Source organism: Abramis brama, assembly GCF_963993115.1.
Source record: "Abramis brama genome assembly, chromosome: 7".
In the NCBI taxonomy this organism is placed as follows: domain Eukaryota; kingdom Metazoa; phylum Chordata; class Actinopteri; order Cypriniformes; family Leuciscidae; genus Abramis; species Abramis brama.
The window spans coordinates 22107819-22125015 of NC_139969.1; the positions used below are offsets into that span (position 1 = coordinate 22107819).

The 17197-nt window shown below is 39.7% G+C and overlaps 1 protein-coding gene across 3 annotated transcripts in view; it reads right to left on the reverse strand.

The window, feature by feature from the left end:
- ppp2r3a (protein phosphatase 2, regulatory subunit B'', alpha) overlaps nucleotides 1-17197 on the reverse strand; it is a 92272-nt gene that overhangs the window by 66162 nt on the left and 8913 nt on the right. Inside the window, exons 1-2 of one of the 3 annotated variants that reach the window (XM_084120500.1) lie at nucleotides 9394-9598; nucleotides 4835-4898 (exon numbers count right to left, since the gene is read on the reverse strand). The exons of 1 other annotated variant lie outside the window; for it this stretch is intronic. The gene's annotated coding sequence lies outside the window, so the exon portion shown is untranslated. Of the gene's footprint in view, nucleotides 1-4834; nucleotides 4899-9393; nucleotides 9599-17197 lie in introns of those variants that run through there. One more of the 3 variants, XM_084120499.1, reaches the window with a different exon arrangement.

Sequence of the window (17197 nt, forward strand, 5' to 3'; positions counted from 1 at the left end):
ATTGTGTGACAGTCTCTCAAACGGACTGGAAAAGAGTAAAAACCTCATATGTCTGTTGAAGGCAGCTGGCTGATTATAATTTTCTTCTTGGGTTCTCCGAAGAGATCTCGGGTGCCCAAGTATTCACTGATACTTTAATTCTGATGGCGCCATAAACTGTTCTATTCCTGGAAAGCACTTCCCTGATTTTATGAGAGACATATGTCTTCATCACAGGACTCATTACTGTCAAGTCCCTGTTAAGCTCCTTTCACCTAATGAGAATATATCATCATCTAAACCATTTAGCCATTATCAAATATACAGTTAGTATATTTAATCAGATTGTTTGCCCTTTGAAAGAAAGTTGCATCCTCATCATCAGACTGAACAGAAGCTGTGATAAAACTTTTGTACATGTAAGGTTGTGCTGAGTGATGGATGATTTTTAAATATGGGCTTGGGTGGGTTTCCCTTGGTTGCTGTGTGCTGAGGGTCCTAATGAAGTGAGGAAAATAATCATAAATGGCAACATATGTGGGCCACAGCACTCTCACACAGGGGCTGCGATGTGGAGCCGGTGTTATGTTTTATTATGAAACTCGACACTGCTGGAATGTGTGCCCAACAGTTCTCTAATGCTGACGATATTGGGTGGAGCTTCTTTTTACAAGCTTGTCTGCACGTCGAACAACCACTTTTTAACTATAAAGCCAAATCTGAAAAGGCTGTTATATACTGTTTCTTTGTTAATACAGGCTCCTCAGGTCTGCCCAGAGGAAAGAAAAATTAAAAATTAGATCTCTTTAACATCTCAAATGTTTCTCCTAGGCAAAAATGAAGTTACTTTAACATCAAATGGAAACTTTTGCTTAAATCTCCTGCTCCTCACACTTTTCTCCCAAAAACAAAATTTCTAACACTCTCTCAATAGTCTCCTCTAAAGTTTAGAAGAGATCTCAACAACATTCTCCTAAACTAAAGACTCCGGTGGTCTCATATTTGTCTCCTTCAAAGTTTAAGACATGATTTCAAGAACATCACAAACTATGCTTAGCTATTTGTACCCTCTAGAAGAGATTTTAACAACTTAACCAATCAAATGCCTCAGTATACTGAGACATTTGATTGGTTAAGTTGTTAAAGTCTCTTTGATTATTAATACATATTATATGGTTCAAATGTTTGAGTTTATAATAAACTCAAACATTTGAACCATATAATATGTATTAATAATCAAATTAGTCAAGGATTGAGTCATAAGCCATTTAATATGCCTTCCAGCAAAGAAAGCTCAAGGGTTAAGACTCCTGTAAGTCAGTTTTGATAAAGGCATCGGGTACATTACTATTTCCAAGAACAAATGATGTGCACTATGCACATAAATTCTCTTATTGTGTGTCAGTGTCAGCAACTAAGAGTAACTTTAACCTTATTTCTGCATAACTTCACTCTTAATATAGGCTTAAACTCTGACTAAACTTAAACTTTTTTACTTTAGTGCCTTTTAAATACTTGACTTGGTGCATAATTTGTAAAGTTGTTGAGATTTTCTAGCTAAGGAGAAAAATATGAGCCTAGTGTGTAATGTTGTTGGTACAAATTTCGATCCGGGGAGCACCGCAATACGACCAAAAAGGGCACTTTCATTTTAACGATTAAGGGGGCAGGGGCTTATACCGTGGGCCACCAGAGAAAAAAAAACAGGGAATACTAACCACTGCCAGACCAATTTGGTCCACTAGCTCCACCCTTGATGAAACTACTTAATGAAAGGCGAAATGTTTGTAATCTATTCTTAGTTTTGTCTTGGTGCATGTGATCCTCAGATCAGGTCTGGAGAGCCGAGGTCATGCCATGAAGGAGAGAGCACACAGGCTTCACCCATCCATCCTCAGCTGTCTGACAGAGACAGGGTGGCTCCACTTCCCTAACGTCACAAGCCACTCTTGGAGAAGACAGCTCAGTTTTAAAGTGCACTTTGTAACAGAGAAGTGTGGTTTGCCTTCAGTAAATCCAAGAGCTGCCACTGCTCAAACCTCAAAGTCAAATGAGGAACTGGCAGAGCTACAGTTAGTGTCAACGTAAATTGGGAAAGCAACTTAGAATAATGTTCAAGTACTTTCTGCTTTATATTTGCAATCCCACCCATTTTAAGCAACCGTTTAAAAGCAAATAAAGTCCAATTCATACAACACAGACAGATGCTAATCAACTGCAACAGACAAGTTTGTCAGGTTTCAGATCAGTGTGTTTTCCCATCTATATATTCTTCGATCCATCTACCCATTAAACATTAAACAATAGTTTTCGTTTTCGTCTTCTTGCGCTAGAATGGTTTAAAATCACTTGAATGTTTAAACTGACAGGACCTAAAACACGTACAAATTATAAACATTAGCTCTATGATGGTTAAACTTTGCAATTAATCCCGAGAATCATGTGTGATTTGAACCATGGTGCCTGATCTGCTCCGGATCAACTACAATCCCTATACTTGACATCACACATTCTGCAATGTGACTATCACTGATGCATACATTGCAATATCGATGCTAAAACAATATATCGTGCATCCCTACTAAGGTCATTAAACTAAAAATGTAATGTCACTACTTTTAGCAAGTAATTTCCCAACAATGAATAAGACTCAAAAATAGTGAGGGCCGGTCAAATCTGGAGAACCGGGACAGTCTGCACTTGGCTGGCTAAGAGCATCTGGAGTTGGAGAATATATTTGTTCTGGGGTTGATTTAGGGAGAGGGGAAATGAAGCAGAGAATGACGTGCACACCCCCAACACCTCCGTTACATATATGCTCTTGATAAATTAAAAACATAATTAGCAGTAATAAATGCAATAATGTGGGAAAAATCTAAATAGACAAATTAATGGGCTTGTGTCATGTGTCATTTTCCATGCAACAAAAATGATGCTAATTGGCCTTAGCAAAGGTTAAAACCATTAAATGCAAAAACAATGTAGTCCGCCAACTATCCCACAAAACCCATGGGGCCACAGGGAGACGTGCCTTAGGCACATCACTGCGGGCTGCTCATACTCGACTCAATCACAAATGACAGACATTGTCATAGTCTCCAAGCACACGCTTGTGTTTTCACTCAAGCTTCACAAACTCAATCCTTACATTGGGTTTACTCCCATCATGCATGATTGCACAATATATTACACAGAGCAGAGACCTCGGGACTTACTTTTGTTAATAAACACGTATTGAGACAGGTACATACAATATGTAATATCGGCAAAGTCTTTCATTAAAAGAAAAGTGTTGTCTTTCAGCTGGCACTATTTTCACATGATCCATGTTCTCAATATTTCAAGAAAAGTATCCCTACCCAACAAGAAAGCAGTGTAATGAAAACAACTTCCCATGTGGTTTATCAAAGCCACTAGTCGTGATTTATGACAAATGGTTCACATTTTGCAATAAAATAATGCCATTAAGAGATTTCTTAGCTTGCAAAGGGATAAATTCTGTCATTATCTGACATTCAATGTCTTTTGATGATACTCATTTGACCAGGGAATAACTGATAATTATGGACTTCCACCGGAAAAAAAAAAATAGTCACAGATACGAGATACAATGGTATTTTTATATACTCTGAAGCAGGAACAGGCTTTCATAGACAAGAGCAGATGAAAAATCTGTGTGTGTGACAAATCATACAAATATTTAAGAATTTATTTATAAATCAGTTAAAGCAGAATCTGCCTGATACTGCAGGATAAGAAAGCCAGTAAGAGGATCCCTTGGCTTAAATACTTGCTGACCAGATAATGAAGATTCCACACATCAACTGACTTGTGCCGTAAAATGCTAAGGGAAAGACATTTCTACTTTGAATCACACATCTTAAATATATAAATAATAAAACATGTCAGCAAGCCTGAGGTCTTTCCTGTTCATAACAAAAAAAGACAACACGGTCTGTCTATACATCCGATGTCAATCTATCCATCTTTATCTCTAACTCCATCCATATCGGTCTGTCTGTCTGTCTGTCTGTCTGTCTGTCTGTCTATCCATCCATCCATCTCACAGATATATATTTCTATCTATGTGTATCTAAAGATATCTATCCATCTATATCATTTTCAGAGGTTGTGTGCAGACACATTAGTCTGAATTTTATTTAGTACTTTCTCTGGATCTTTTCTTTTAAAGGGAACAACACAAAAAGGGAATGGTGACAGTATTTTCCCATAGAGAGAAATCAAGTCAAAGAATAAAATGCTGGGAGGTTTCCTGGGTCGGTCTTACCTCACTCCTTAAGAATGTCCCGTGAGACTGAGGCCAGATTGTGAGGTTGTTATACCGCCGCAGTAAGTGTGACTCATGTATGTTTCTGAGCAATGGTCTACATTAAAATGGACCACGCAGAGGTTTCTACAAAGCTGCCTTGATTTACAGGTTATGGCTGCAATTCAACGTCTTCGGAGAGTTTCTCTTTTCATCTGACTGGAATATGCTTCCTGGAGCGAGAGCAACAAGCTGTGTCATTACTGCCATGTTTCAGTTTACTCAATGGCATGTAAAAAGCCCCCTGTCAGAAATGTTACACTCACCAACTTATAAAACAGAAAAAAAATACAAATACTCAGTCCGAGCCGACACACAGGTGCTTGGTATGGTGCCTTTGGGGCTCAGTGGTGCAGAGGTAATAGCTACACTTTCTCCAGGCATTACGTTTGCAGATCTCCAGTAAAATAAAAATAAAATAAAAGTACCACACACTTCTGAGTTATATTAGGCAGGAAAACAAACAAGCACCATCTGTCAACAATCACATGGGTTTAGTTTTAGCTACCTGCTCCTTGGATTCATTACCTGTTTTATTTTGAGTCCAGCTCTAGCACAGCTCTCGCAGTCCAGAGAGGATTCATACTCCTACCTGTGGAATAAAGAGCACAAAACTGAATAAGTTCAACAGGTGTTTTTAATGTTCAACCTAACATTGACATTTTCACAAGAGAGAAAAAGAAGGCTTTTTTAAATAAAAGACAGACATACTGTGCACCACTTTCCCCTCCCCTGACTGTCTGGTCCTTTTTAAGAGAATAATCAAATGGTACACTTAAAACCGTGTGAAGACTACTTTTCCCTTGAAAATGACTAATTCAACCCACAGTGCAGTGCTACATGACACCATGAAACAGCAGAGCACAAACCACTCTATTGCATTAAAGTCTTAAGTGAATCACTGAAACCAGTTTGCGATGTAATCACTGGACCAGAGACCTACTTAGCCCAGAATGTTTCAAACATCATGGAAAAACGGTTCAAACGCGTTCCAGTGTTAGCGTTCCTTTAAAATCTTACAATCTGCCATCCTTTCTTACTCAGCAAATATTGGGATTCCAAATGGCTATGTAATTAAAAAGCAATTTCAGATGCTATCGGCCGAGGAGTCGTAAACGTTGAGCAATGTTGGATTAGTTCAACTGCGGTTTTGACGTGACCAGTTCCATCATTACAGAGCTTCACTCGCTGTAACACTGAGGGATAAATCACTTCACAAAATAATCATTACGACACACGTCACATGAAATCACAATTGCTGATTCATTCTTTCTGCTCACCCAGACTGGGTGGATGTGTGTTTATAAAAATAGTTTTAAAAAAGTAATCAGTGGCGTTTGGAAGAACTCACTCCATACTCCAGAACTCAACAGAGTGACATAAGCACTTGCTTATGCCACACTGATATATTTAGCTGTTTGCGTATACTGACTTCCCAAACTTAGCAAGTTTCAATCACATACGTATGCAGAAACCACAAAGGCCACAGCTCGCCCCTTGAATCAGTGCCACAAAAAGGGGTGATTGAGTGGGTGCAAACTTCTGTGTGTGGACCATGATATATTTTTCTTGTCAGAGGCATAAATCCCAGAAATGGGAAGGATTATTTTTCTTGGCATTTGGTCCTTCGGTTTGTATATCTCTGTTAACAGACTGACCAGATCTACATCTTTTCCTAGACATTTAACAAAAGGAATTCAACAACATGAAAATATTTTTTGCATTGTGGTATTAATTCGATGACAATTAAACAAATTTCACCACAATTTCTCAATTATGTCCAGTTAAGTAAAAACAAAAAATATATATGACAAGGTTTATATATATATATATATATATATATATATATATATATATATATATATATATATACAGTGGATACGGAAAGTATTCATACCCCCGGTAAATATGATCAAAAATGGCTGTAAAAAATAAATCTTTCGTTCAAAAAATTTGATCTTTCGTTAAAAAAACGAAACCTTTTTCAGCACACCAGGGTGACTAGGAACATGAAATTGTCCAGCCATGACTTCTTGTTTCACAGGATTTTAAATATGAGGAAACACAAAGGCCAAATTCCCTTAATCATCCATCACAATGTGTAAAACCAAATAAAACAGTTCTGATTTGCAGCAAAAGATTGTTGAGCGTCACAAAATAGAAAGTGGCTGTAAGAAAATAGCGAAATAATTGAAAATACCCATTTTGACCATCAGGGCAATAATTAAGAAGTTATAATCAAGTAAAAATGTTACAAATCTGCAAGGAAGAGGGCGTGTGTCTATATTATCTTAATGCACGGTGAGGAGGATGGTTTGAGTGGCCAAAGACTCTTCAAGGATCAAAGATGGAGAATTGCAGAGATTAGTTGAGTCTTGGGGTCAGAAAGCCTATAAAAAAAAATAATAATAAAGCAACCCCTACATCCCCACATGTTGTTTGGGAGGGTTTCAAGAAAAATGCTCCTCGCTCATCCAAAAACAAACTCCAGCATATTCAGTGGTCAGACACGACTGGAACTTCAAACAACACAGGGTTCTGTGGTCAGATGAAACTAAAAAAATCAACACAAAAGTGTGTTAGGGAGCACAAAATTAAGCTTCTGCCATGACCGTCCCAGTTCCCTGACCTGATGAGTGGAGTGAACTGAAGAGAAGAAGCACCAACATGGATCTGGGAATCTGAAGGATCTGGAGAGATTCTGTATGGAGGAATGGTCTCTGATCTCTTGTCAGTTATTCTCCAAACTCATCAGGCATTATAGGAGAAAACTCAGATCTGTTATCTTGGCAAAAGGAGATTGCAAAAAGGTATTTACTAAAAGGGTATGAATAATTGTGGCCAACGTGTTTTGGAGAAAAACATTTATTTCATAATGTGATTTCCCCCCCAATTTGAATTCTTGTACTTAAATGAAAGGTTAGAATTTTGCCAATTTTTTTTTTTGCCAATTACAGCCATTTTTGATCATATTTACCGGGGGTATGAATACTTTCCGTATCCACTGTATATACACTGTAAAAAAAATCTGTAGAAATTACAGTATTACTGGCAGCTGCTTGCCAGTAACTTACTGTAGATTTAAATTGATGTTATTTACTGGCAACAGTTTGTTCAAAGTTAAATGAACATTAAACATTAACAAGTCTTTATCTTTACAGAATAAAACTAAAATAACAGCCTCATGCAAAGCATTCTGGGAACCAAAATCTGAAGGAAAAAAAAAACAGAAAAAGGTTGATGAAGATTTCTGGTTCCCAGAATGCTTTGCATTAGGTTGTAGTTTTATTCTGTAAAGACAAAGACTTGTTAATGTTTAATGTTCATTTAACTTTGAGCAAACTGTTGCCAGTAAATAACATCAATTTAAATCTACAGTAAGTTACTGGCAAACAGCTGCAAAACTACAGCAAATTGTTTACAGTGTATATATATATATATATATATATATATATTTAAATCTGCCTAAATTTATGGCTGTAAAAGAAATTAAATTATGATGAATCATATGCATTATAATTACTTTAAATTTTGCTTTTTTTTCACATTACAGACATGAAAATTCAGGGGGTTTACATGTGCTTAATTGTCATGAAAACAATGTCAACACTGTGGTCTATTTTTAAGATCTGAAAATAGGCAAAATATAATTTCTTTGATTTGAGGGTGAAATATAATCCTGACATATTTTTGACAGTTTTCACAAGATTCAACCAAATGTTTACTAAACATTTCTGATAAACAATCTATATGAGCAGCTACTGAACTTGTAACCTCAGAGAGGTTAGGGCTATTTCAGGTCTGTATTTTTGGAAACCTTCAGATGAGCTCAGTGCTGACCTGACCTCAAGGTAAAGATGCAAATATAAATACTTTCCCATTTTAAACACTGTGTGATAGGACCTAGTTTGGCAGATACATGTGATTTAATAGCTAACAGTAAAAACATGTCAAAACAAGGAAGAAAAGCAAATGCTGAAGCAAATGCAGAGGTTATTTTGCCCATGTCAAGCTTGACTCACACACAAGTCATCATAACATTTAGAGACTCACCTGCCATGTTCAATAATAGATAAATAAAAGGATCATGTGTCCCAGTCCTACACCCTTCAAAACAAGCACTTACAGGAAAGTTCCTTTAACGTCCTGAAAGAATGGTTACAAAACAATTACAATTTACAGCCATTAGTGACCCACCCAGGGAGGAACCATATGAGCACTGACTGTATCATTCATTTTAAAGATTGGGTGTGAATCAGTAACAAACTCTGCATATTTAGATGTCTGAAGTGAAATAAGCCCATTGGGTTTTGCAGCATCAAAGACAGAATGACTCATATAGACTATTTTTATATTGCAAATTTGTCGTTTTTGGAGTTTGACTGCAAAGTGTTTGTCCCGCTATTTTTGACCAATGCATATACCCGAGAGGTTTCAATGATTTTTTCCCATGACATTTCAAGTCGTTTGTGATTACTGGATAAGGATTTTTCATTTTAGAGAGATTACTAGCCTGGGCTGTTTTCTATTTGTATGTGAGGCGTCAATCTTTTGAATGAACATACTTAAAATGGTTATATTTTGTAGTTTACAAACAGAACAAGAGCAGAAATGTACATGACTTTAAGATTTTACTCTTTTCCATATTTGTCAGGCCTGGAGAAAAAAACTTTATTAATTTAATTAAAAACAATTCTCAGATTTTTTTCTTTAGAAAAAGCAGAGATTCAGAGCACAGAGGTTTTTCAAACTATATAGATCAAAATATCACTTTTGTGTCTCACATAAGAAAATAAAGGGTTTAGAAAGACAAAGGAAAATTATGAAAAAATGTTCATTTTAAAATGTCTAGTGTCTACTGTCTACTAAAAGGATACAATAAGGTCAGTCTTAAACACTTCTCTTTATCCTTTTACTTATTACAAATTGAAGCTTCACATTTCAAACCAGTGAATACAGGCGCTCCATTACTTTGTTCTTCTCTCCTCACATCCAAATCTCATTCTCAAATGTTCAGCCTAAAAGAATGTCTCTGTTGTTTCATGACGATTCTTTAGTGTAAGATGAAATGTGGAGCGAATACATACCTTGCCTTGTCAAACGAATGCGACAGGCGCTTGATTTACCAAAGGCTTTCCGACCAAAGCTCCACCTGGGAATCTTCCAACTGAGATCTTTTCTCCCAACATCTCTACCTGGCTCCCAATTGCACCCTATGCTCGTAGATGGGTTTCTATCTATTCATCTCCTCACATCAGCTCTTCCATTCTGCTCCAGTTAGGCCACACCTGTGATGGGGTGCAACATCTGTGCAATCAAACTTCCTCTACTCTTAACTACAGCATAAACCTCCCGAAAATCCCTCCCTACTGTGCCAAAACAAGACCTTTAGGGAGCGAGTGGAGAAAGAGTGAAGGAGGGGTGTTTGGAAGAACATTACCGTCCATGCTCTCTGCTCATTTTGCCCATCCAGCTGCAAGAGCAATTGTAGCCATGGAAACTACTTAAACGCAGCCTGAAGGAAGTGTGCCATTGTGTTTTAGTAATGCACCAGAATAAATAGGGTGAAAATAAGAACACAAGCAGCTAAATACTAATCAGGTTTGGCCACATGTAGCCCAAAGGTCTTTTGAATAATGCACATTTTGAATCATTTCCACAAAAGCCTTAGGATTTGATAGTGCAAGACATAAGGTATATAAACACAGCCTTATATATGAAATCAGGCATGTTTAGCATAGTACTTTCCCCTCATTAGCAGCCCAGCATTAAGATTACAGTCATGTCGACATGTTGCAACCTTCGCTATGTTACATTGTGTTCCTTACCCGGGAACCCACCCATAATCAGGGCGTTTTCCAAGAAACAATCATGAAGATCTTTCCAAAAAAAGAAGCCTGAGCGCAAAGTTTATTGCCTGCAGACAAACAAACGTCAGCTTTCTGCTCAATCGTCTCACAGTAATGAGGTAGTATTTTGCATTTATGTTTCAAGAAAACACAGCATTGACTTTCACAGGAAACAAATCAGCGTTCGACGGCAGTCCTCTAGGTATAGCTGATCCCTGATGAATTTTATAAATAGCTGTTTTGGGCAAAGAATGTGACCACCTCTTCCATAAAGCTACATGTTCATCTGAAAAATTAGCCACAAGGTCTTAAGCATGAAGTCTTTCATACTAAATGTAAATCTACATAAGCAAAATACACAAATATGTAAATAAAAAAAATCCAGCAGCTGCCGAATTAACATTCACAATTCCAATTGCAAAGACATTTGTAATGTTTTTATCCTGTTCATTACTTTTCCATAACATTCCAGCTTCTGAGACCTGGAATGTCAGAGCAAGGCTACAAGCACTTATTATTTTTCTCATTTTACCTGTCGCTCTCCTATAGTCCACAGGGGTGTTATTACTGCTTGTACATGCACTGGAATTGTGTGTACCAGCCTGCAAGCCAGAACAGATAACAGCCACCCTGAGCTCCATCTCAACGCCCACGGACCACCTCAGAATGGCCTTAGTCTGAGAGCTAACATCCATCCTTATTCAGCAATCAATAAACCACAACTGACTAGAAGCCATCATGGTATCAGACCCATCAGAGTCTGAGGGAGGTAGCGTTCATAAACAACATCAGCAGCCGACACGGCCCACATTTATGGAACGTGATGAACATTTTCATGCTGGTTTCCGTCCTCTCACTTTCCCCTAGGGACAAATCTGATTTATGATCTCTGTTTCCCCCCACAGAGCGATGGAGCCATAAGGGTGGAGAAAGAGCAAACGAATTCATGGAGAGCACTTTCCCACTGACATGATGAGGAGGGGCGACCGTTACGACCCCTGTCCATTCCACAGCTGCTGGAAGGCTCTAAACAACAACACTTTCACATGTCTTCTCCTCTTTCCAGGTGGGCCAATGACGCTATGGGGATGTACAGAAAAAATTAAATCCCATATGATTTGAGAAATCCTAGGATTTACTTCCAAAGTATTGTGGTTGACGAGGTGATAGAAAAGATCATATTCTGCAGAATGAGCAAGCAATCTCCCCGTTATTTATATTTTACTACCGTTGTATTACTAACAATGTTTTTTTTTTTAAATGCTGATATATGTTTTCTTAATTTTTATTTTAGTTTTAGTCGACTAAATGAATATGAGTCAAATATAAAATAAGCTGTGAAATAAAATAAGTTTCAGTTTTAGTACATTTCTTTTATTTCAAGTAAATAAAATGTTTTAGTTAACTATAATAACCCTGCAATCTCACGCATGTGCTAAAAAGCTCAGTATCAACCGGTCATTGTGTTTTATTGTGGTTGCGACCATAAAGAAAATAAACAAGGAAATGGGGCTGCAACCCTCTGTTATTACTATTCCACATGCTTGCTGTTTACATGGACTCACCCCAAAGCAGGTTTTTTCCATAATATAAAAAGAAAAATAACATTTAAATGGCACTCTATCAGTTCGCAAAGTCATTGTAAAGTTCAAAAATCCCAAATTAGCATCCGAACCACAACAAGATTGCGCCAGAGGAGAATGATTCCCACTGTTAGAGGCAACGCCTTCCATAAAACATTTAACACAGCCTTACGAATAAAAAACTATAAGGTTCTCTGCCATTCAAGTAGAGCAATAAGAGAGGCATGTAACTAAAGCCACACAATAGCTTTGTTCTTGTTCTCTTTCCATTTGCCCTCCTTCCTTTCTAATTTTCCTGTGGAACTCTTGGCAGCGCTCCTGGCACTAGAAGAATGTCTTTGCCTCCATGGCTGAGTGGAGCACACACAAGAGTGCAGTGTTAGAGTGGCGGACAATGATTGGCCGCTAGGCACACGGACATTTACTCATCCCGCTGCATTCCACACGCTACAGGCCTGCAATGACACCAGAGCTGCCCCGAGGAAACACATCCCGCTGTGAGCGTGAGGGAGCTCAGGCAATAGGCTCCGCTCCAGAAATCTGCATAATGTAGCGTTTATGAGAAAGACCTGTCGCTGGGAACCCTGTAAACACGCCACAAGCCCTTGTTTGGTATTGTTTTAGAACTAAACCAGGCTGACGATTAAATTCCTGTGAAAGTCATTGAGAGGAATACAAATTTCTGAGTTTCAAAGGATTTTGTCATTTGCATCAAACAAGGGTTAGTGGCATGGCCTTGTGGAACTGGCCACCCAGCGCACTGTGCATCCTGATTGCAGCATGAGGGATAATTCAGCCCAGAAACTACACTGACAAAACAGTGATCTCCACTGTCTGATTGACCATTGAGTAAATCTGAGATAAGACAAATCCTGATTCCATTATGTCATAATCATCTATTGTGGTTGAGATTTCTGAGCAAAGATGCATGATAGGTCCATTCTAAAATCTAGTGTGCTGCCTTCGACCAATGTCCTTTCAGATATGGAACCTCATAAGTAACCACTTTAGAAAACTCTTAATGGGCAGCAACTCTGTGTGCCACACAAATTTCAGGGTTTCAGGGTCCAACACTCAATCAGAAGCCAGAAACAAAAAACAAAAGTGCTAATATACATTCATGGTGTGCAGTAATACTACCAAACAACCCTCCAAACCTTTATCTTGATACTGAAATCTCAAATGGACAGACAATTATTCATCTTTTATAAATCGTTAAAAAATATTGGTATCCGGGACTTCGGTGAGTCCGGAGACTGTAGTGTACACACCATGAGTTTTTAAAAGCTTAGCTTAAATGTGTAATATAAATACATAGTACTCATAGACTGCATAAATAAATTTTTCCTAAATGAAATGAGTAGAGGCTTGGACACAGAAAAAGGATAGAGTCTGATATTAACATATTGCTAAGGTAATGACCAACCTGAATTTATTCATTCAGGGCATGGGTATTTCCCAGCAGCTGCTAGCCGTTGAGTGTACATCAGTTGTACACTTGTTATTGCGGTGCATTATGGGATTGAATAAGAGCACTCGATAAAGCATTTGGTTGCGACCGAAATCGCAGACTCTCTAAATACAGTGGGGAGAACAAGTATTTGATACACTGCCGATTTTGAGTCTGTAATTTTTATCATAGGTACTCTTCAACTGTGAGTGACGGAATCTAAAACAAAAATCCAGAAAATCACATTGATGATTTTTAAGTAATTAATTTGCATTTTATTGCATGACATAAGTATTTGATACATCAGAAAAGCAGAACTTAATATTTGGTACAGAAACCTTTGTTTGCAATTACAGGGATCATACATTTCCTGTAGTTCTTGACCAGGTTTGCACACACTGCAGCAGGGATTTTGGCCCACTCCACCATACAGACCTTCTCCAGATCCTTCAGGTTTCGGGGCTGTCGCTGGGCAATACGGACTTTCAGCTCCCTCCAAAGATTTTCTATTGAATTCAGGTCTGGAGACTGGCTAGGCCACTCCAGGACCCTGAGATGCTTCTTACAGAGCCACTCCTTAGTTGCCCTGGCTGTGTGTTTCGGGTCGTTGTCATGCTGGAAGACCCAGCCACGACCCATCTTCAATGCTCTTACTGAGGGAAGGAGGTTGTTGGCCAAGATCTCGCGATACATGGCCCCATCCATCCTACCCTCAATACGGTGCAGTCGTCCTGTCCCCTTTGCAGAAAAGCATCCCCAAAGAATGATGTTTCCACCTCCATGCTTCACGGTTGGGATGGTGCTCTTGGGGTTGTACTCATCCTTCTTCTTCCTCCAAACATGGCGAGTGGAGTTTAGACCAAAAAGCTCTATTTTTGTCTCATCAGACCACATGACCTTCTCCCATTCCTCCTCTGGATCATCCAGATGGTCATTGGCGAACTTCAGACGGGCCTGGACATGCGCTGGCTTGAGCAGGGGGACCTTGCGTGCGCTGCAGGATTTTAATCCATGACGGTGTAGTGTGTTACTAATGGTTTTCTTTGAGACTGTGGTCCCAGCTCTCTTCAGGTCATTGACCAGGTCCTGCCGTGTAGTTCTAGGCTGATCCCTCACCTTCCTCATGATCATTGAGGCCCCACGAGGTGAGATCTTGCATGGTGCCCCAGACCGAGGAAGATTGACCGTCATCTTGAACTTCTTCCAGTTTCTAATAATTGCACCAACAGTTGTTGCCTTCTCACCAAGCTGCTTGCCCATTGTCCTGTAGCCCATCCCAGCCTTGTGCAGGTCTACAATTTTATCCCTGATGTCCTTACACAGCTCTCTGGTCTTGGCCATTGTGGAGAGGTTGGAGTCTGTTTGATTGAGTGTGTGGATAGGTGTCTTTTATACAGGTAACAAGTTCAAACAGGTGCAGTTAATACAGGTAATGAGTGGAGAACAGGAGGGCTTCTTAAAGAAAAACTAACAGGTGTGTGAGAGCCGGAATTCTTACTGGTTGGTAGGTGATCAAATACTTATGTCATGCAATAAAATGCAAATTAATTATTTAAAAATCATACAATGTGATTTTCTGGATTTTTGATTTTAGATTTTAGATTCCGTCTCTGACAGTTGAAGTGTACCTATGATAAAAATTACAGACACCTGGTAGAAAGTAACATGATTAAGGTACAGCAATAAAATCCAGCAAGATAAAGTTGTTTTATGCGAAACCATAGACCTTTATCTACAGATCAAGTATAATAATAGTAACATTGAATCATCTTGGAGAGAGTTTCATCGTGTTAACGGTCGTAACCGAACGCGACGAGCTGTTTGAGTGCTGAATGAAGAATGACAGCCGAGGGAAACGTTTACGTGAGCTTGAATTTAACGACTTAAATATTAATTTCTATCTCACATTATACTATATAAAGGCTTCAGAACACTAATAATATTATGCACGAAAACTTATGGTGCTTTATAATGTTTGTATGCCTTTTGTGGGGCTTAACAATAACACTGAATAGTATACCACAATATCAGATTTGGATCGGCCTCGTCTGACCGGTAGCCTACCCGATCCGGCAAAAATGGCAGTATCGGAGCCGATACCGATACTGACGGTGCGTGTCCACTGGCACGGTGCGAGCGAGCGTTTTCAATTCATTCCTATGGAAGTCGAGCTTCACGCTCGCGCAATGCATTTTGGGATTGACAGCGGACCGGAGAAAGCGTTGAGAACGACCGTCAAAAGGTTGGGCAGTTCTCGACTTTATGCAGATATCAAGCGAAAAACGCGGTCGGCAGCCAATTGCTGTGAGGTTCGGGATGTGACGTCTGTTTTGAGAGTTTAAAAATATGCAAATTGTGACGGAGTTTATGCTGGATTTAGTGTGTAAATCATTTTGTTTACAAATTAGACGCTTTGCAGTTGTTATATGTTAAATGTTTTATTTTGGATGTGTTCATTGTGATTATATTGGCTGGGTTTATAAAAGTTTATAAAATTGAAAGGATCTTTGCTTGGTGCATTTGGAAACAAAGCTTGTCTATTTCTAAATGTAATCGCGTGCATCGCTGATGATTATACTGTCCATGTGTTGAAAAAACTTAGATTAAACACACTCGCAACAGACACACCCCAAAGCGGAGACGTTACAGCATTGCCAGCGGCACTGAGCTGAGTTTTGCCGCTGTAGTGGACACGCACCGTGATCGGATTGGCGCATCCCTAGATCAAACTAATGTGATCATATCTTAAAAAATGCCAGTGCCATTGTTTGTCTCAAGATTAAACGCAATAAACAGGCATGTAAACACCTTAATCGCATTATTACCACTGACCAAAGTGCGCATGTGCGCAAACATACACACGGATGTGTTGTTCACACAACTTCACAAAAGAACGCCTCGGTTACGACTGTAACCTCGGTTCCCTGAAGAGGGAACGAGCGTTGCGTCGAGAATGGCGCTATGGCGAACGCTTTGCGTGATGACGTCTTGAAGCACATGTAAAATCAGTCCAATGGTGTGGCGGAACGTCAGAGGCGGGTGACGTCACGTACCAGGAAGCTATAAAAGCCGGCCTGAAACAGAAAACGAAAGCTTCGTATAGTCTGAAGTCAGGCTGACAGGCATGAAGGAGATATGGCAGGGCGACGCAACGCTCGTTCCCTTTCAAGGGAACTCGCGTTGCGTCGAGAATGACGCTATGGGGAACGTCTATACCAACGCCTCCATAGCTACAAGTGTCTGTCCCGTGTGAAATCTGGTGAGCAGCACTAGGAAGACAAAACATGAGACCCTGGAGCAGAGTCTAGATCCAGAGAGTAGAACCTGACGAAAGTGTGCGGTGAGGACCAGCCTGCCGCATCACAGACGTCCTGTAACGATACTCCTGATATAAGGGCCTTAGAGGCCGCCATACTCCTTGTAGAATGGGACCGGACAGCCAAAGGAGAAGGCTGCCCAGCCGCCTCATAAGCAAGTGAGATAGCCTCGACCACCCACTTGCTCATCCTCTGTTTAGACACTGGACCTCCCTTGTTAGGAGACCCAAAGCACACAAATAATTGATCACTTTTACGCCACAGGGCAGCTCTGTGGACATAAGCGTCTAACGCCCGAACAGGGCAAAGCAAATTATTAGCCTCCTGGTCCGCATTCTGAAAAGGAGGAGGACAAAAGGCCTGCAGAACAATAGGTCTGGCCACATTAGTGGGGACCTTGGGGATATAACCCGGTCTCGGATGTAGAAAAGCTTTAACCATACCCGGTGCAAACTCTAAGCATGACGGAGCAACCGACAATGCTTGCAGATCCCCTATTCTCTTGAGAGAAGAAATAGCAAGAAGGAAAAGAGCTTTCAGAGTTAGAAACTTCTCAGGAACCTCCTCAATGGGCTCAAAGGGGGCCAGGGACAAGCCTTGTAATGCAATGGACAAGTCCCATGGTGGCACCCTAGAGCGAACTGCAGGCCTCAGCCTCCAAGTGCCACGAAGGAAACGAGATACCAAAGGGT